This window comes from Chelonia mydas, chromosome 3, assembly GCF_015237465.2.
Source record: "Chelonia mydas isolate rCheMyd1 chromosome 3, rCheMyd1.pri.v2, whole genome shotgun sequence".
In the NCBI taxonomy this organism is placed as follows: Eukaryota; Metazoa; Chordata; order Testudines; family Cheloniidae; genus Chelonia; species Chelonia mydas.
Genome location: NC_057851.1, coordinates 105694116 through 105711095, shown reverse-complemented (window position 1 = coordinate 105711095; position 16980 = coordinate 105694116). Strand labels below are relative to the sequence as shown.

Genomic DNA, 16980 nt, shown 5'->3' with positions numbered 1-16980 from the left:
AATTATAAAGGAGCTTTTATAATGTGTGATAAATTATGTACACTACATATAACCTAATAGGAGCCATTGACATTTACTAACATCTGACTTAATTCTGTAGTCTTTAGGGACACAAAACTCCTATTGACTTCACTGGGAATTTTGCTTGCAGAATCAGATCCATAATGGGTCCAATCCTATGAGGTGGTTTTAAAATTTTTATTAAAGCTAAAGTTAAAAAAATTATATAATAGGTTGAGAAAAGAGTGTTTGTACATCTGGGTATAGTTCTTAGATTATCCACAAATACAAAGTTTGTTTTTAAGTCATATGATAACATAGAGTACATAATCAGCAATAACCCAAATTTAGGTGAATAGATTTAGCAATACAGTTTAGATATTAGAATCCGAATACTTGGGTACATCACTCATGAAAAGTTATACAGAGATTTGGTTGTGGAAAGCAAAATATATCAGAGTGGAGATTGTCCCTCAATAATTGAGAAGGAAGTATTTCAGTTACTTTCCTGACTGCGCTTCTCATCGGCACTCCAGCTCATCCCTCCTGGTATTGCCGACGTCCGATGATGTGTTCTATGTAGATGTCCCTCGACCACTGGATGGTGTCCAACACCATGAGTTGCCATATCAGCAGAGCACAGCGTTGACCAATTCCGCTTTCTCTCATTACTAGTGTCCTGTGCGCCCAAGGCTCCGATGATCAGTGCGTGTCTGAACCTGGTAACCCTTAGCTCTCAAGGTTTCGTTCAGAGGGGCATATTTCTCTACCTTTCAAGCTCGGGCATCATGGAAGGCCGGAGTCCTGTTCTCGAAGGGCACTGAGAAATCCACCATGATGATCGTCTGGTCCTTGTTGGTGATGATAATGTCCGGTCGTAGTAGTGTTTACGCTGAATGTAAAATACCTGCTTTCGTATATTAATTACTTTGCTGTTGAAACCAAAACCAACCATTTTACATTGCATTATATTATTGTTGTTTGCAGTAATGACAGCCATCAAATACAAAAAGTAGAACCAACTACAACTCCTCCACAACCCATGGAATTTCACCTCCAGGCTAAACCATGCCACCACATGGACACTGCACAACACCCCACAATTTATCAATAGTACCCCCAACAAGCTGAATTGGCTGCTCCATGACGGAACCTGATACTATATTAACATGGAGAACTAGAAAATTCTCTCACCGACTCCACCTCAAAAAATTATTTCACAATAATGACACCACCCACCACTACCATGTGACCACCAACAGTCATAAGAAAACAATCAGACTGGACACCCTACAGTGGACGAAGCCACACACTTGATCATTACGTTGATTGCTTCGGGAAAAAAATTGACTGAAATCCATAAACATAACATCCACTGCAATCTCGCCGCAGCTGAGAAGATAGTCCCTGAAATCCAATCACCAGATCAAGCTAGTAGACAAAGGAGGTACTATAGTCACTCAACTGGCCTCATTGATGTAGTCATCACAGTTGACAACTGATTTAAAAACATTAGCCTCTATTTCTGGAAGTCTTTGGCTAGGAGGTGCATTGAATGAGCACTGCAACCATATGTTAGCTTGGGACTCTCTTCTAAATAATTTTTTATCATCTTGGATACATTTGCAGCATTGTCTGTGACCAAGCTGCTTACTAAACATTTGAATTTTTTTTCACAGTTTGTTATAGCTTTTATTGCTACTTTTAAGTATTCTGCTGCATGCGCGTTTTCTGATGTATCAATTGTTTCTGTAAGGAAGGCATTCCCTTCTTCTCTCGTCACACGAGCACATACAACAGGATCATTGTGGACATTGCTCCACCCATCAAGACTCAGGTTAACAATTTTACCCTCTAGACCTTTTGCACACTGCTCAATTTCTCTTTCATACACTTTATCCAGCAATTTGCCTGCGACATCTGCTCTGTTGGGTGGATTGTATCCTGGTCTTAATGACTGAACCATGTTAATAAAGTGTGGGTTCTCAATCATACGGAAAGGAAAGTTTGTTGCATAAACAAATCAGGCAATTTTTTCATCAGTTACTCTTTTTGTAATTTGCTGGTTCTTATCACAAATGTATTTATGGTTGTTTCTGGATGATGGAGTTGGTTTTTTTCTTTTTACTACAGGTGATATACTGTGGCTATGTGATACACATGATGTGACTGAAACACTATCATTGGCAGATAACTCTGAAACTATAGAAAATGATGGTGATGCTGAAGGTGGATAGTCTTCAGAATCCTCTATGTTGAGGATGGATTCTCCTGAACAAAATAAGTCAATGCAGTTATTTAATGATTATTACCAAACTGCTCATTTAGCATTACTCATTGCATTCACTGACAGTCAGTACGACTTTAAAGGTGAAATTGTAAAAGGAAAATCTGCCTATTTCAGCTATTTATTTTTTATCACAACTAGAAAAGGAGTACTTGTGGCACCTTAGAGACTAACCAATTTATTTGAGCATAAGCTTTTATGAGCTACAGCTCACTTCATCGGATGCATACTGTGGAAAATACAGAAGATGTTTTTATACGCACAAACCATGAAAAAATGGGTGTTTATCACTACAAAAGGTTTTCTCTCCCCCCACCCCACTCTCCTGCTGGTAATAGCTTATGTAAAGTGATCACTCTCCTTACAATGTGTATGATAATCAAGGTGGGGCATTTCCAGCAAAAATCCAGGTTTTCTCCCCACCCCCCCCACACAAACCCACTCTCCTGTTGGTAAAAAGAAAAGGAGTACTTGTGGCACCTTAGAGACTAATCAATTTATTTGAGCATAAGCTTGGAAATGGAAATCACTCTGGAAATGGCCCACCTTGATTATCATACACATTGTAAGGAGAGTGATCACTTTACATAAGCTATTACCAGCAGGAGAGTGGGGTGGGGGTAGAGAAAACCTTTTGTAGTGATAAACACCCATTTTTTCATGGTTTGTGTGTATAAAAACATCTTCTGTATTTTCCATAGTATGCATCCGATGAAGTGAGCTGTAGCTCATGAAAGCTTATGCTCAAATAAATTGGTTAGTCTCTAAGGTGCCACAAGTCCTCCTTTTCTTTTTGCGAATACAGACTAACACGGCTGTTACTCTGAAATTTATCACAACTGCATCTAAAATGATAGTACCACAGATTAACAACTATATTTTTTGCTCAAACATGAGAATTCAAGAATAGTAGAAGGAAGACAGGCAGTCCTTAAGAAAGAAGTATGAAATAAAAGTGTACCAACCTGAAGATTCTGCATTATTCAGATATGTTCCTTTCATGATCTTCAATGTGGCTTCCTCCTGAGAAGGAACACTTCTCATGAAGATGTTTCATTCGGGCAACCAGGTCTTGCATTTCTTTGTTGCACTGTTTGCATTTTGAATGCATGCCTGTCTTACCCACAGGTGGAGGAACTTCATTAAAATATTCCCAAACTGGGTCTCTTTTACGGCCTGCTGCCATTACAGGTTTTCCCTTCGAGTGAGAGAATGGTATGGTAGATCTCAAATCAATGAAGGCTACACTCAGAAAGACCTCAAGACTTCTAGAATATGCTGCTCAAACAGTTTCGCTTTTGTTTCTATGGCCTGTCCCTCCCTTCTCACATTTATCTCCAGACTTCTTCTCCTTGTCCAGATCTATTTTGCCCCCAACAATCTTCTATGCATTGAGCTTTTTGAAACTTTGCACTTTTAAAGAGAGGTAAGGGATTGACTCTGTGTACACAAATTTGCAGAGGGACAATAGGGTTGAGGTCTATTATTTCCCACCTCTATATTTATTTATTTTATTTTATTTTAAAACATTTTTGCTGTTAACAAGCATGTTCTCTCTGGAGACACAAATTCACAGTTTGAGAACTGCAAAAACTAAGCATTTCTGATGGTATCTTCTAGACTGAGCACTGAGTCCCATTGGGTAGATAGAAAGATTAACCTAAAGAATCTATACAGAAGCCCCTGGAACCTCATAAAATTGGGTCCCTAATCCATGAACTACTGGAACTCATTTACAAAACTTTTCTTAAACATTACATGAATATATTGTCTCATACTATAAAATTAGAATTTATAATCCCTATTCCATGATGAGATATCTTAATTAAAACTATCTTTAGATAGGGTTTTTCCTCAAAATCATTTTATAAAAAAAATCCAATTTAAATAAAAAATCTGATTTTTTTTATTTAAAAAAACAACAACATTGGTTTTTATTCAGCCTGGACAGTGCTCAGATATTTCCCCCCACCCCCCAAACACATGGCTAAACTCATTCATTTCATTCTCATCCATAACAATTTTATTTTATATTCAATAACAAGCACTTTGTCCAAACCATGGGAACAGCCATAGGTACTACGATGTCTCCCCACTATGCCAATCTCTTCACGGGCCACCTGAGGAAGAATTTCTGGAAAAATGCACCACAAAACCAATGATAAACCCGAGATACAGCAATATTTTCATGTTCTGGATGAGCGACCTAAACTCCCTCATAGATTTCCACCACAACTTCACCCACTACCACCCAACCATCAAATGCTCTCTAGAATACTCCCGCACCAGCATCAGCTTCCTGGACACCACAATCTTCCAGTTTCAACCATGGAACCCTACAGACAACTATATACAAAAAACCCACAGATCACAACACCTACCCTCACAGATCGAGTAACCATCCCACACACACCAAAAAAATCTTTTATTTATAGTCAGGCCCTCAGATACCACAGAATGTGCTCAGAGAAGAAAGTCCAAGATACACATCTTAACAAATGTAAAACCGCTTTCACCAAATAAGGACACTCCACCAGAGAAGTAGATCGCATCATGGGACAGGCCACCTAAATACCCCTAAGAGAACCTTCTTCAAAACAAAGAACAAATGAACCAAAAGCCCCCCACACATCCTCCAATGCACACCTCTAGCTGTCACCTACTATTCCACATAGGAATCCATACGGAATCCATAAATAATTATAACCCATATTTGATGGAGACTGTATCCTGAAATAAATCCTTCCCAGCCCCCTCTTCTGGCCTTCAAACAATGCCCAACATCATCAGACACAAGCGCCTCACAGAACACCAACTCAGAGCAGCCCCAGACCCTGCCAGAACAACAGACACAAAACCTATAGACATATATCCACTACTACAGTGATCAATACCTCCCTCTCACTAACGCATCTTTTAAGATCCACGTGGTGTCCCTCATCCAGTGCATTAAATACCCCAATTACTACTATGTCGCTTCTTCCTGACATTGGATCTTGTAATGACTTTGCCTTTTTGAATGAAAAGACCTTCATTATAAAATTTCAGTTCCCCAGGTAGGTACTTACTGGTAGTCATCAAGTCACCCCTTCACCTTCTCTTTGATAAATAAAATGATCTCCTTGAGTCTATCACTATAAGGCATGTTTTACGATCCTTTAATCATTCTCATGGCTCCTCTAAGCACCCTCTCCAATTTATCAACATCCTTATTGAATGGTGGACACCAGAACTGGATACAATATTCCTGCAGATGTCACATCAGTGCCAAATACAGAGATAATATTGTGACCAGGTGCCTGGGATGGGCAACACTGAGAATGCCACACTCAGAGCAGACTGCAAGAAATAGCGCAGACAATCCCCCCCAAACTGGTGGTTTATTCTATAACTAGATTCACCATACCAGTAACAAAAGAGCTTCTGCAGCACCACACTGGTTAACTGGAAGCCAAACACAGTCCTCTTTAGGTGTTCCAGCCCTTGGCTCTCATCCAGACAACCCAATCTAGTATAGTGAAAGGTTATTGAAAACCTATGTCACCATATGTGAGATTCTTTCTAATCCCAAAGGATCAGACGCATACCCCCAGGTCAATATGAATCTCAGATCTTACCCAAATATCACAGTCAGCCAATCCTTAGTAACCTACCTAAAAATGTATTAATAAAAGAAGAGAGTTATAAACGGTTAATAGAACATATACATACAAATGATTACATCTATTGCTCTCATTGATGGTACTGCCTACCCACAGGGAAAAAAGGGAATCCAACCCCAACAATTCCCCCAAAACGCCACCACCACACATTGCAACTTTGGATTATGGTTCCTTGGCTTTAAAATTATTTCCTGGTTGATTGACCTTCCAGCCATTCATTAGCTAGGGACAGAATTTTCTCTGTGCCAGAATTTTGCCATTACTTCATCAATACTACCCTCTTCCCATGAAGTTAGGAAAGAACATGCATCTTAACAGTTGTTAAAGTAGATTTAACAATGACGGGCAGCTCTTTCTGCCCCATCCAAGGAAGAGGGGGAGCTGTGGAGGAGCCCTGTTTACCCAAACCAGGCTGAGGAGGAAAACCTCCCCTCTCATTTTAGCACAGGAAGCTGCACTCCTCTGACATTCTCCAAATTCTCCTTACTTTAACCTCATCACTTTAGTTAAATGTTTGGGGCCACTGTGAGCATTTTCAGTGGATTCCCTTTGATACATGGTCCAGCACTTGATTGCAATACTGTATGGTGAATGGAATTAGGTACTGGGTAATGGACAACGTTAAAGCAGTGTTGCATGACTTTCAAAGATCAGGGGGAAAATCCATTTTCTCTACAAAATTAGGATTAGCCTGCACAGCAGGAGTTCAGCAAAATACCTCTGGACCAGCAGTAACAGGAACTAATTACTTTTCCTGGCAATGTTTCAAAAAGAGACTTTCATTCCATGGCATATTTGATGAAAGAAGAAATTGACAGTAATTTAGATATTCACAGTGCTATTATTATTTCCTTTCACAACCAACTTCTCTTCATCTCTTTCTCTGTTTGATCCTTAAATCCTGAATTTAGATTAGTCTGTTGCCAGGAAAATTACTGTGATATGAAAATTCATCACAATTGTGACTTGAGGTAAGTAGTGTTTGTTTGTGTTTGGGGGTTACTTGCTGTGTGCTGAGCTTGTGTTTGTCTGTCTGTCTGTTTGTTTGTTTGTCTGAAGGACCGTGTGCTGTGGCCGGCAGTTGGAAGCTGTGAGCTTCTAAACAAGGTTTGAAATCTAGAAGCTTCTGTTCATTGGCTGAGCCTTAGTCAGGGGGTGGGGCAATCAAGAAGGCCAGGGCTTTATAAAGCAGTGAGCAAGCGACCAGGGACCACTAACAGGGAGTTTTGAAAGGGGGCGAGGTACACTTGCCATTCTCTAAAATCTTTAAACTAAACTATAATCAAAATGTCTTGATTTAAACAAAAACCCTATCATTAACCTAGGTAGTTGTAGGAGAAATGCAGGCAGAAGCCCAGCAGCAGAGTGGGGGCTAACCTGTTTATTGCACTCAGTGTGGCCTCTATGATTACCTGCCCTGTGGGTGGGTGGTGTATGTGTGCATTTGGTGCAAGGAGCTCCTGGCCCTCAGAGACTGTGTACGGGCTTTGGAGGCCAGGGTGGCAGAACTGGAGGAGCTAAGGGAGGCAGAGAGGTATGTTGATGAGGCTTTCTGGGACACTGTAGATTTGTCCCACCTCTGGTCAGGCAGCCCCTGCGCCATTAAGGAGGATGAAAGGCCCAGAGAAGGAGAGCAGTCAATGGGAACAGAGGGAAACCTTCCCATAGTTGGGACCCTCCTTCCAGCTGATGTTGGGGTATCGTCTCACACCGAGGTTACCTCTCTGGAGGAGGGAACTCCAGTCATTAGGAAAAGGCAGGTGTTAGTAATGGGAGACTAGATCATTAGAAACATATGGTGAATTGCCTGCCTGGTGCAAAGGTTGCGGATCTCTCAAGGCATCTAGATAGACTTAAGTGTAGTGCTGGGGAGGAGCCAGTGGTCGTGTACATGTAAGGAAGGGTAGGAGAGACGTCCTGGAGGCCAAATTTAGGCTGCTAGGAAAGAGACTGAAATCCAGGACCTCTATGTTGGCATTCTCAGAAATGCTTCCAGTTCCATGCACAGGGCCAGGTAGGCAGGCAGAGTCTTCAGAGTCTCAATGCGTGGATGAGACAATGGTGTAGAGGAGGGGTTTCGATTTATTAGGAACTGGGAAAACTTTTCGGGAGCCTATACAGGAAGGATGGGCTCCACCTAACGCAAAGTGGATCCAGACTGCTGGCACTTCACATTAAAAAAGTTGCAGAGCAGTTGTTAAACTAAGAGATGGGGGAAAGCCGATTGCTGCAGAGGCGCACATGGATTGGACAGAGACTTCTCTTAGAGGAGAGTCTATTGATAGAGATTCTCTAGATTTTAGTCAGGAGGAGGGGATGGAAGAGGATAAAATATGGGCCAGATCAGATAAGAAACATTCACATAATGAATCTGACACGTCAGAAAAGGGCAGAAAAAATAAGCAGTGACAAGTTTTTAAAGTGCTTGCACAGAAATGCTAGAGGTCTAAATAATAAGATGGGTGTACTAGAGTGCCTCGTGTTAAAGGAGGATATTGATATAATAGGCATCACAGAAAACTGGTGGAGTGAGGACAATCAATGGGACACAATCATTCCGGGGTACAAAATATATCGGAAAGACAGAACAGGTCATGCGGGGCGGAGGGAGTGACAGAAAATATAGAATCAAATGAAATAAAAATCTTAAATGAATCCACATGTTCCATAGAATCTCTATGGATAGTAATTCCCTGCTCTAATAAGAATATAACAGTAGGGATCTATTATCGACCACCTGACCAGGATAGTGATAGTGACAATGAAATGCTAAGGGAGATTAGAGAGGCTATCAACATAAAAAACTCAATAATAGTGGGGGATTTCAATTATCCCCATATTGACTGGGTACATGTCACCTCAGGACGAAATGCAGAGACAAAATTTCTTGATACTTTAAATGACTGCTTCTTGGAGCAGCTGGTACAGGAACCCACATGGAGCGCAGGATCTGGTCCAAGAGGTAACTATAACAGAACCGCTTGGAAATAGTGACCATAATATAATAACATTTAACATTCCTGTGGTGGGAAGAACACCTCAACAGTCCAACACTGTGGCATTTAATTTCAGAAAGGGGAACTATGCAAAAATGAGGAGGTTAGTTAAACAGAAATTAAAAGGTACAGTGACTAGAGTGAAATCCCTGCAAGCTGCATGGACACTTTTCAAAGACACCATAATAGAAGCTCAACTTAAATGTATACCCCAAATTAAAAAACACACTAAGAACTAAAAAAGAGCCACCGTGGCTTAACAACCATGGAAAAGAAGCAGTGAGAGATAAAAAGGCATCTTTTAAAAAGTGGAAGTCAAATTCTAGTGAAGTAAATAGAAAGGAGCATAAACACTGCCAAATTAAATGTAAAAATGTAATAAGAAAAGCCAAAAAGGAGTTTGAAGAACAGTTAGCCAAAAACTCAAAAGATAATAATAAAATGTTTTTTAAGTACATCAGAAGCAGAAAGCCTGCTAAACAACCAGTGGGGCCCCTGGACGATCGAGATACAAAAGGAAAGAAACTAAATGAATTCTTCGCTTCAGTCTTCACGGCTGAGGATGTTAGGGAGATTCCCAAACCTGAGCCGTCTTTTGTAGGTGAAAGATCTGAGGAATTGTCACAAATTGAAGTGTCACTCGAGGAGGTTTTGGAATTAATTGAGAAACTTAACAGTAACAAGTCACCGGGACAAGATGACATTCACCCAAGAGTTCTGAAAGAACTCAAATGTGAAATTGCGGAACTATTAACTGTAAATTTGTAATCTGTCCTTTAAATCAGCTACTGTACCCAATGACTGGAAGATAGCTAACGTAACGCCAATATTTAAGAAGGGCTCGAGAGGTGATCCTGGCAATTACAGACTGGTAAGTCTAACGTCAGTACTGGGCAAAATAGTTGAAACAATAGTAAAGAATAAAATTGTCAGACACATAGAAGAACATAAATTGTTGGGCAAAAGTCAACATGGTTTCTGTAAAGGGAGATCATGTCTTACTAGAGTTCTTTGAGGGGGTCAACAAACATGTGGACAAGGGGGATCCAGTGGACATAGTGTACTTAGATTTACAGAAAGCCTTCGACAAGGTCCCTCACCAAAGGCTCTTATGTAAATTAAGTTGTCATGGGATAAGAGGGAAGAGCCTTTTATGGGATTGAGCACTGGTTAAAAGATAGGGAACAAAGGGTAGGAATAAATAGTAAATTTTCAGAATGGAGAGGGGTGCCTAGTGGTGTTCCCCAAGGGTCAGTCCTAGGACCAATCCTATTCAATTTATTCATAAATGATCTGGAGAAAGGGGTAAACAGTGAGGTGGCAAAGTTTGCAGATGATACTAAACTGCTCAAGATAGTTAAGACCAAAGCAGACTGTGAAGAACTTCATAAAGATCTCATAAAACTAAGTGATTGGGCAACAAAATGGCAAATGAAATTTAATGGGGATAAATGTAAAGTAATACACATTGGAAAAAATAACGCCAACTATACATACAATATGATGGGGGCTAATTTAGCTACAACTAATCAGGAGAAAGATCTTGGAGTCATTGTGGATAGTTCTCTGAAGACGTCCACGCAGTGTGCAGTGGCAGTCAAAAAAACAAACGGGATGTTAGGAATCATTAAAAAAGGGATAGAGAATAAGATGGAGAATATCTCATTGCACTTATATAAATCCATGGTACACCCACATCTTGAATACTGCATACAGATGTAGTCCCCTCATCTCAAAAAAGATATACGGCATTAGAAAAGGTTCAGAAAAGGGCAACTAAAATGATTAGGGGTTTGGAACGGGTCCCATATGAGAAGAGATTAAAGAGGCTAGAACTTTTCAGCTTGGAAAAGAGGAGACTAAGGGGGGATATGATAGAGGTATATGAAATCATGAGTGGTGTGGAGAAAGTGAATAAGGAAAAGTTATTTACTTGTTCTCATAATATAAGAACTATGCGCCACCAAATGAAATTAATGGGTAGCAGGTTTAAAACAAATAAAAGATAGTTCTTCTTCACTCAGCACACAGTCAACCTGTGGATCTCTTTGCCTGATGTGGTTGTGAAGGCTAGGACTATAACAGGGTTTAAGAGAGAACTGGATAAATTCATGGACGTTAAGTCCATTAATGGCTATTAGCAAGGATGGGTAAGGAATGGTGTCCCTAGCCTCTGTTTGTCAGAGGGTGGAGATGGATGGCAGGAGAGAGATCACTACATCATTACCTCTGGGGCATCTGGCATTGACCACTGTTGGTAGACAGGATACTAGGCTGGATGGAACTTTGGTCTGACCTAGTATGGCCATTCTCATGCTCTTATCAGAAGTTTCAATTACAGCAGGTGACAACTGTTGAGGAACTAAACATTAAAATATAAATATCTTTGGTAAGCTGCATAAATGGCAAGGCAAACTATGAGAAATTAAAAATGGAGTTTTAAGTAGTTTTAAACTTTTCCTAGATTCGCAGTCCATCACCTTGAACACATAAAAAGGCACACTGGCATAAGATTAATAGAAATAGCTAAGTCTCACATGAAAAGATGGATTTTAGAAATAAGAATTTGAGAAATACTACAATGAGTTTCTTGTAGTCTTGTTTTGAAACTAGAGTAAATAACTTAAATCTCAGTGGGAGCTTTGCTTACCCAAAACACTGCAGGATTGTGCCACTAAAGATCTTCCTGAGACAAAGATTAAATTGATCATTTGAGCTGAAAATAATTCAGAATATTTTGGATAGGAAAATGGTTTGAAAATAATCATGTTGCTTTTTACAGCTGCCTACTATAGGATAATATGCCATTGGCAATCATAAATGAAAATCAAGGTTTAAGTGGTTAAAATATTTGTTTTTTCGATATTGTGGCATGGCGGTTTCTCTCACCCTAACTGACAGAAAATGTAGATGTAAGCATGGGGCTGAAATTGTATGAGAGAGAGAGAGAGAGAGAAGTGTAAAGAAATTGCTGCAATGGGACTTAATTTGATCCTGCAATCCCTACTCAGACAAAATTTACCATTAAAAATCAACTGATGGCAAAATGTGGCTCAGTGGGAAGCATTATTGGATCCCATATTGAGAAGTAAAATTATTTGCATTTTAAACATTTCATTTTAGTATGGTATTTTGAAGGGTACAGAGCGCAACAGGTTACAGAGAACCACAAAGAACTTGTTTAAATGTGTGGGAGCATTAGTAGACCAGGTGCCACCATTTTAATCATGGTATAATGTAGATCTGTTTCAAGCAGGGGTAGACAACACCCTAGGTGGTGTTGGTCCTGCTTTGAGCAGGGGGTTGGACTAGATGACCTCCTGAGGTCTCTTCCAACCCTAATCTTCTATGATTCTTTTATGAATACAGTGCTTAAAATACCTATAATTGCCTGAAGCCCTGTTTATGTATATAGAATTTGAAGATTTTATATAGATCAAGGTTAATATTGTAATAATAACTCTTAACCAGCCAAGGCCCAAAGCTGGGCCATAATGTATGACAAAGACCCAAAATAAGGGACACAAAAATGATTAATTAAGGAAACTTAAAATGTTGTGTGATTCCTTCCTTCAGTGCAAAGAACCCCTTCTATAATCCCATTTTCATGATTTTGAATTGTTAAATCATTTTCTGCAATAAGAATGTTTGTGGTGAATATAGGCTACATCACCAATTCCGGCAATTTTATCATGTCTAGTGATTTCGGAGGTTTTCTTAAAGTTCCCAAGTGCTGGAGCTCCGTCTCTCAGATGTCCTTTCCAAATAAAGTCAGTTTCTAGCCTGCAGAGAAAAGTTGGAAAAACCTCCAATATCAAAAGTCAAATGGAAAAGAATCCTGTAGTTATTTCTTAAATCTAATGATTCTTTCAAAATCAAAGCCAATCTCATAATGTTGAAGTTGGTGAAACCACATGGGTAATTTTGGAGTTCAAACAAGAGGCACTGAAGAACTAGGGCTGGGGCCAGCTAGAGCTGTAGACCAGCAGTAACCACCGTTGTGTCAATAGTCTGAGGCCCCGATCCTGCCAACACCTACCCAGCTTTGCACCAGGACTTCAGCGGGGCTGCTCGCTGGCCCAAAGCTAAGCATGTGTTGGTTTGGAAAAGCACCATGGGGCTTTGTAGCGCTGTGCTCCAGGCGCGTCCCTCTCCCGGGGCCGGCCAGCGTCCGCCCGCACTCACTCACTCCGGCTCCGCCAGGAAGTGACTCCGCAGTTACACCGCGGGGAGGCAGAACCGATTCACCCCCCGGCTGCTTCGCCACCCACCTCGCCCCCGAACCAGGCCCGCGGCTTGTCCTGCGCGCAGAGCGCGGGCTGCTCCGCCCGGGCAGACAGCGGGAGGCGGGGGCAGGGCCGGCCGGCCGAGCGGCCATACAACGCAGGGGCGCCCGCCCACCGTGCCTGGGCAAGTCCCCCGCCCGCCGCCGCTGTCTCGGCGCCCGCCCGCAGCTGAGCTCCCCGCCGCAGCCTTCCCCCGGATTTGCACCGCGCGCTAGTCCAGGGCAGGGCAGGGGAGGCGGCGGCGGCGCAGCCCCAGCGCTTGGAGCGGGCGGCCGGCCCCAGCCGAGCCGGGAGATGAGCGAGAGTTGCGGGTGAGTGGCAGCCGCTGCTGGGGAGCCTGGGGGCTGGGTGAGGCGGGTGTTTGCGGGCCAGCGCCAGGTGAGCCGAGCGGGGGCGCTGCCCTCCCGCTCCCCTGAAGGGGCTGCCTGGGCTGGGGGCAGAGTGTGAGACTCTCCCACGTTGCTGGAGCTGGGGAGCCCTTGTCCCTGCTCCCCATGCTCGCGGGGGCAAAGAGATTTCCTCGCCCCTGCTCCCCCCTCCCCCATGTGTTGTTACCGGGTATCCAGGACACTCTCCCTGCCTTTCCCGAGGAGTTTACAGGCTAAATGGTCAGGCGGCAAGACTGGGAGCCGCATAGGGATTTGGGAGCCTTATGTCTAGGCTGTAGTGCCAGGCCAGGGTTAGTAGAACTGGAGTTAGCAGACCCTGGGTTTGTTAGCCTAGGGCTTGAGTGTCTACACTCATTTGTAACCCCAGGTTAGGACTTGTTGAATCCTTGGTCCCAACCGGCAGCGCCAACATCTGCACTGCATTATGGGGGCCTGAGTTCAACCACCCCTATCCCAGGCTTCCTAGCGCTCTCCCAAAATGGGGCTGCTCTAGTCCTTTGTGCATGGTGCGGTGTGGGAACACTTGACTGTCCCCAGGACAAAGAATGATGATCTATGGGATACTTTTGGTGAGGCCAATAGGGCTGCATCTACAGTACAAAGCAATAAGGCTTGAAGTGTCCCGGCTTGCCTCCCCTCACTCCTCCATGAACTCCTGGGATCCTGGTAGGGTTGTCAACTTCAGTTGGATGAATTCCTGGAGGTTTCATCACATGACTTTACCTTTAATTCTTAGAGACTCTAGGACAATCCTGGAGGGTTGGCAACCCTAGGCTCTGGGTCAGCATTATTTGTGTGTGGACGAAAGAGGGGTTACGCTTGAGCCTGAGTTCAAACCTGGTGCTTACACTGCAGTGTAGACATATAGGCTTTAGGGTTTGTCTACACAGCAATAAAACACCCAGGGCATGCCCACTGTCGGTTGACTCAGGCTCGTGAGTCTTGGGCTACGGGGCTATAAAATTGCACTGTATATATCTGGACTTGGGCTGGAGCCCAGGCTCTCAACCCCATCAGGGTTCCAGTTTGAGCAACTACACTGCAATTTTATAGTCCTGCAGCCTGAGCCCATCAGTCGACACAGCCAGCCACAAGTGTTTTATTGCACTGTAGGCGTACCCTTGGGGCCTTGTGAGATGCATATGAGTGACAGCATGTTTATTGCTACATAGTTAGCAACTTACTCTGAGTGCAGGAGGGAAAAGATGCTTTAGTGTCAGCAACCTGTTATCCTCACCGGTTTAAAGGAAACGTGATAATTCTGTTTGTTATTGCTCTCCCTGAGACTTTATTTGCTCCACCCCCTTCTCTATTGCCACCTTCTTGGGCTAAAGAGGAAGCTGCTGCTGTCATTTGTAAAGTATTGTGTATTGAACTGGACTGAGAACAATGATGTACAAAATGATTTTTCTTCTCCTGCAAAGTATACCACACAACAGAACCACTAACCCAGGAATCTATCCTTGCAACAAAGCCCGTTGCCAACTGTGCCCACATATCTATTCAGGGGACACCATCACAGGGCCTAATAACATCAGCCACACTATCAGAGGCTCGTTCACCTGCACATCCACCAATGTGATATATGCCATCATGTGCCAGCAATGCCCCTCTGCCATGTACATTGGTCAAACTGGACAGTCTCTACGTAAAAGAATAAATGGACACAAATCAGATGTCAAGAATTATAACATTCATAAACCAGTCGGAGAACACTTCAATCTCTCTCGTCACGCAATCACAGACATGAAGGTCGCTATCTTACAACAAAAAAACTTCAAATCCAGACTCCAGCGAGAAACTGCTGAATTGGAATTCATTTGCAAATTGGATACTATTAATTTAGGCTTAAATAGAGACTGGGAGTGGCTAAGTCATTATGCAAGGTAGCCTATTTCCCCTTGTTTTTTCCTACCCCCCCCCCTCCCCTGATGTTCTGGTTAAACTTGGATTTATGCTGGAAATGGCCCACCTTGATTGTCATGCACATTGTGGGGAGAGTGGTCAGTTTGGATGAGCTATTACCAGCAGGCGAGTGAGTTTGTGTGTGTATGGGGGTGGGGGGGTGAGAGAACCTGGATTTGTGCTGGAAATGGCCCACCTTGATTATCATGCACATTGTAGGGAGAGTGGTCACTTTGGATAAGCTATTACCAGCAGGAGAGTGAGTTTGTGTGTGTGGTTTTTGGAGGGGGGTGAGGGGGTGAGAGAACCTGAATTTGTGCAGGAAATGGCCCACCTTGATTATCATACACATTGTGAAGAGAGTGGTCACTTTGGATGGGCTATTACCAGCAGGAGAGTGAGTTTGTGTGTGTGTGGGGGGGGGGGGGGGGCGGAGGGTGAGAAAACCTGGATTTGTGCTGGAAATGGCCCAACTTGATGATCACTTTAGATAAGCTATTACCAGCAGGAGAGTGGGGTGGGAGGAGGTATTGTTTCATGGTCTCTGTGTATATAATGTCTTCTGCAGTTTCCACAGTATGCATCCGATGAAGTGAGCTGTAGCTCACGAAAGCTCATGCTCAAATAAATTGGTTAGTCTCTAAGGTGCCACAAGTACTCCTTTTCTTATTCTGGGAAAGTAGATTCTCCCTTGTTGAATGAAGTGAGAGGTGGGAAGGGACTGCAAGGTGTGCGTAAGGGGTGGTGATTTTGATTTTTACATGCACAGGCATTTCCTTCTTGTCAGTCTTGAAATGAGTAAAGAGCTGCACAATCAGATCAAGTTTCAGAGTGAGGGGCAGGGGATGCAGAGGGGAAGAACAACATATGCCCACTATCAGAATAAAGAAATACAAAGGATTGGACAAAGTGACATTCCTCGAAACCTACAAAGGTCCAAATGGGGGATGCAGTGTATGAAAAAGACAAGAATTATTCATGCAGGAAATTTAGAATACTGGGTGATTCCTTCCTTCCATGTAAATAACTTTCTGTAACTTCAGTTAATGATTTCATATTTCTTATGTAAATATTTTTCAACATTAAAAAGTAGGGGACGCTATACATTGGTGTAGAACAGTGGTTCTCAATCTTTGCAGACTACTGTACCCCTTTCAGGAGTCTGATTTGACTTGTATACCCCCAAGTTTCACCTCACTTAAAAAGCTACTTGCTTACAAAATCAGACATAAAAATACAAGTGTCATAGCACATTATTACTGAAAAATGGATTACTTTCTAATTTTACCATATAATTATAAAATAAAACAATTGGAATATAAATACTGTACTTACATTTCAGTGTAGTATATAGAGCAGTATAAACAAGTCATATGAAATTTTAGTTTGTACTGACTTGGCTGGTGTTTTTTATGTATAGCCTGTTGTAAAACTAAGCAAATATCTAGATGAGTT

At 42.4% G+C, this 16980-nt stretch overlaps 1 protein-coding gene and 1 long non-coding RNA gene across 4 annotated transcripts in view; one reads left to right on the top strand and one right to left on the bottom strand.

Moving 5' to 3' along the window:
• Positions 1-15201, bottom strand: part of LOC114018602 — a 50660-nt gene extending 35459 nt beyond the window's left edge. Inside the window, exon 1 of the long non-coding RNA XR_006289635.1 lies at positions 15183-15201. This is a non-coding gene — a long non-coding RNA (uncharacterized LOC114018602). The remainder of the gene's footprint in view (positions 1-15182) is intronic.
• Positions 13101-16980, top strand: part of PLAGL1 (PLAG1 like zinc finger 1) — a 69633-nt gene continuing 65753 nt past the window's right edge. For all 3 annotated transcript variants that reach the window (XM_043543073.1, XM_037893541.2, XM_043543072.1), the window contains exon 1: positions 13101-13542. The gene's annotated coding sequence lies outside the window, so the exon portion shown is untranslated. The remainder of the gene's footprint in view (positions 13543-16980) is intronic.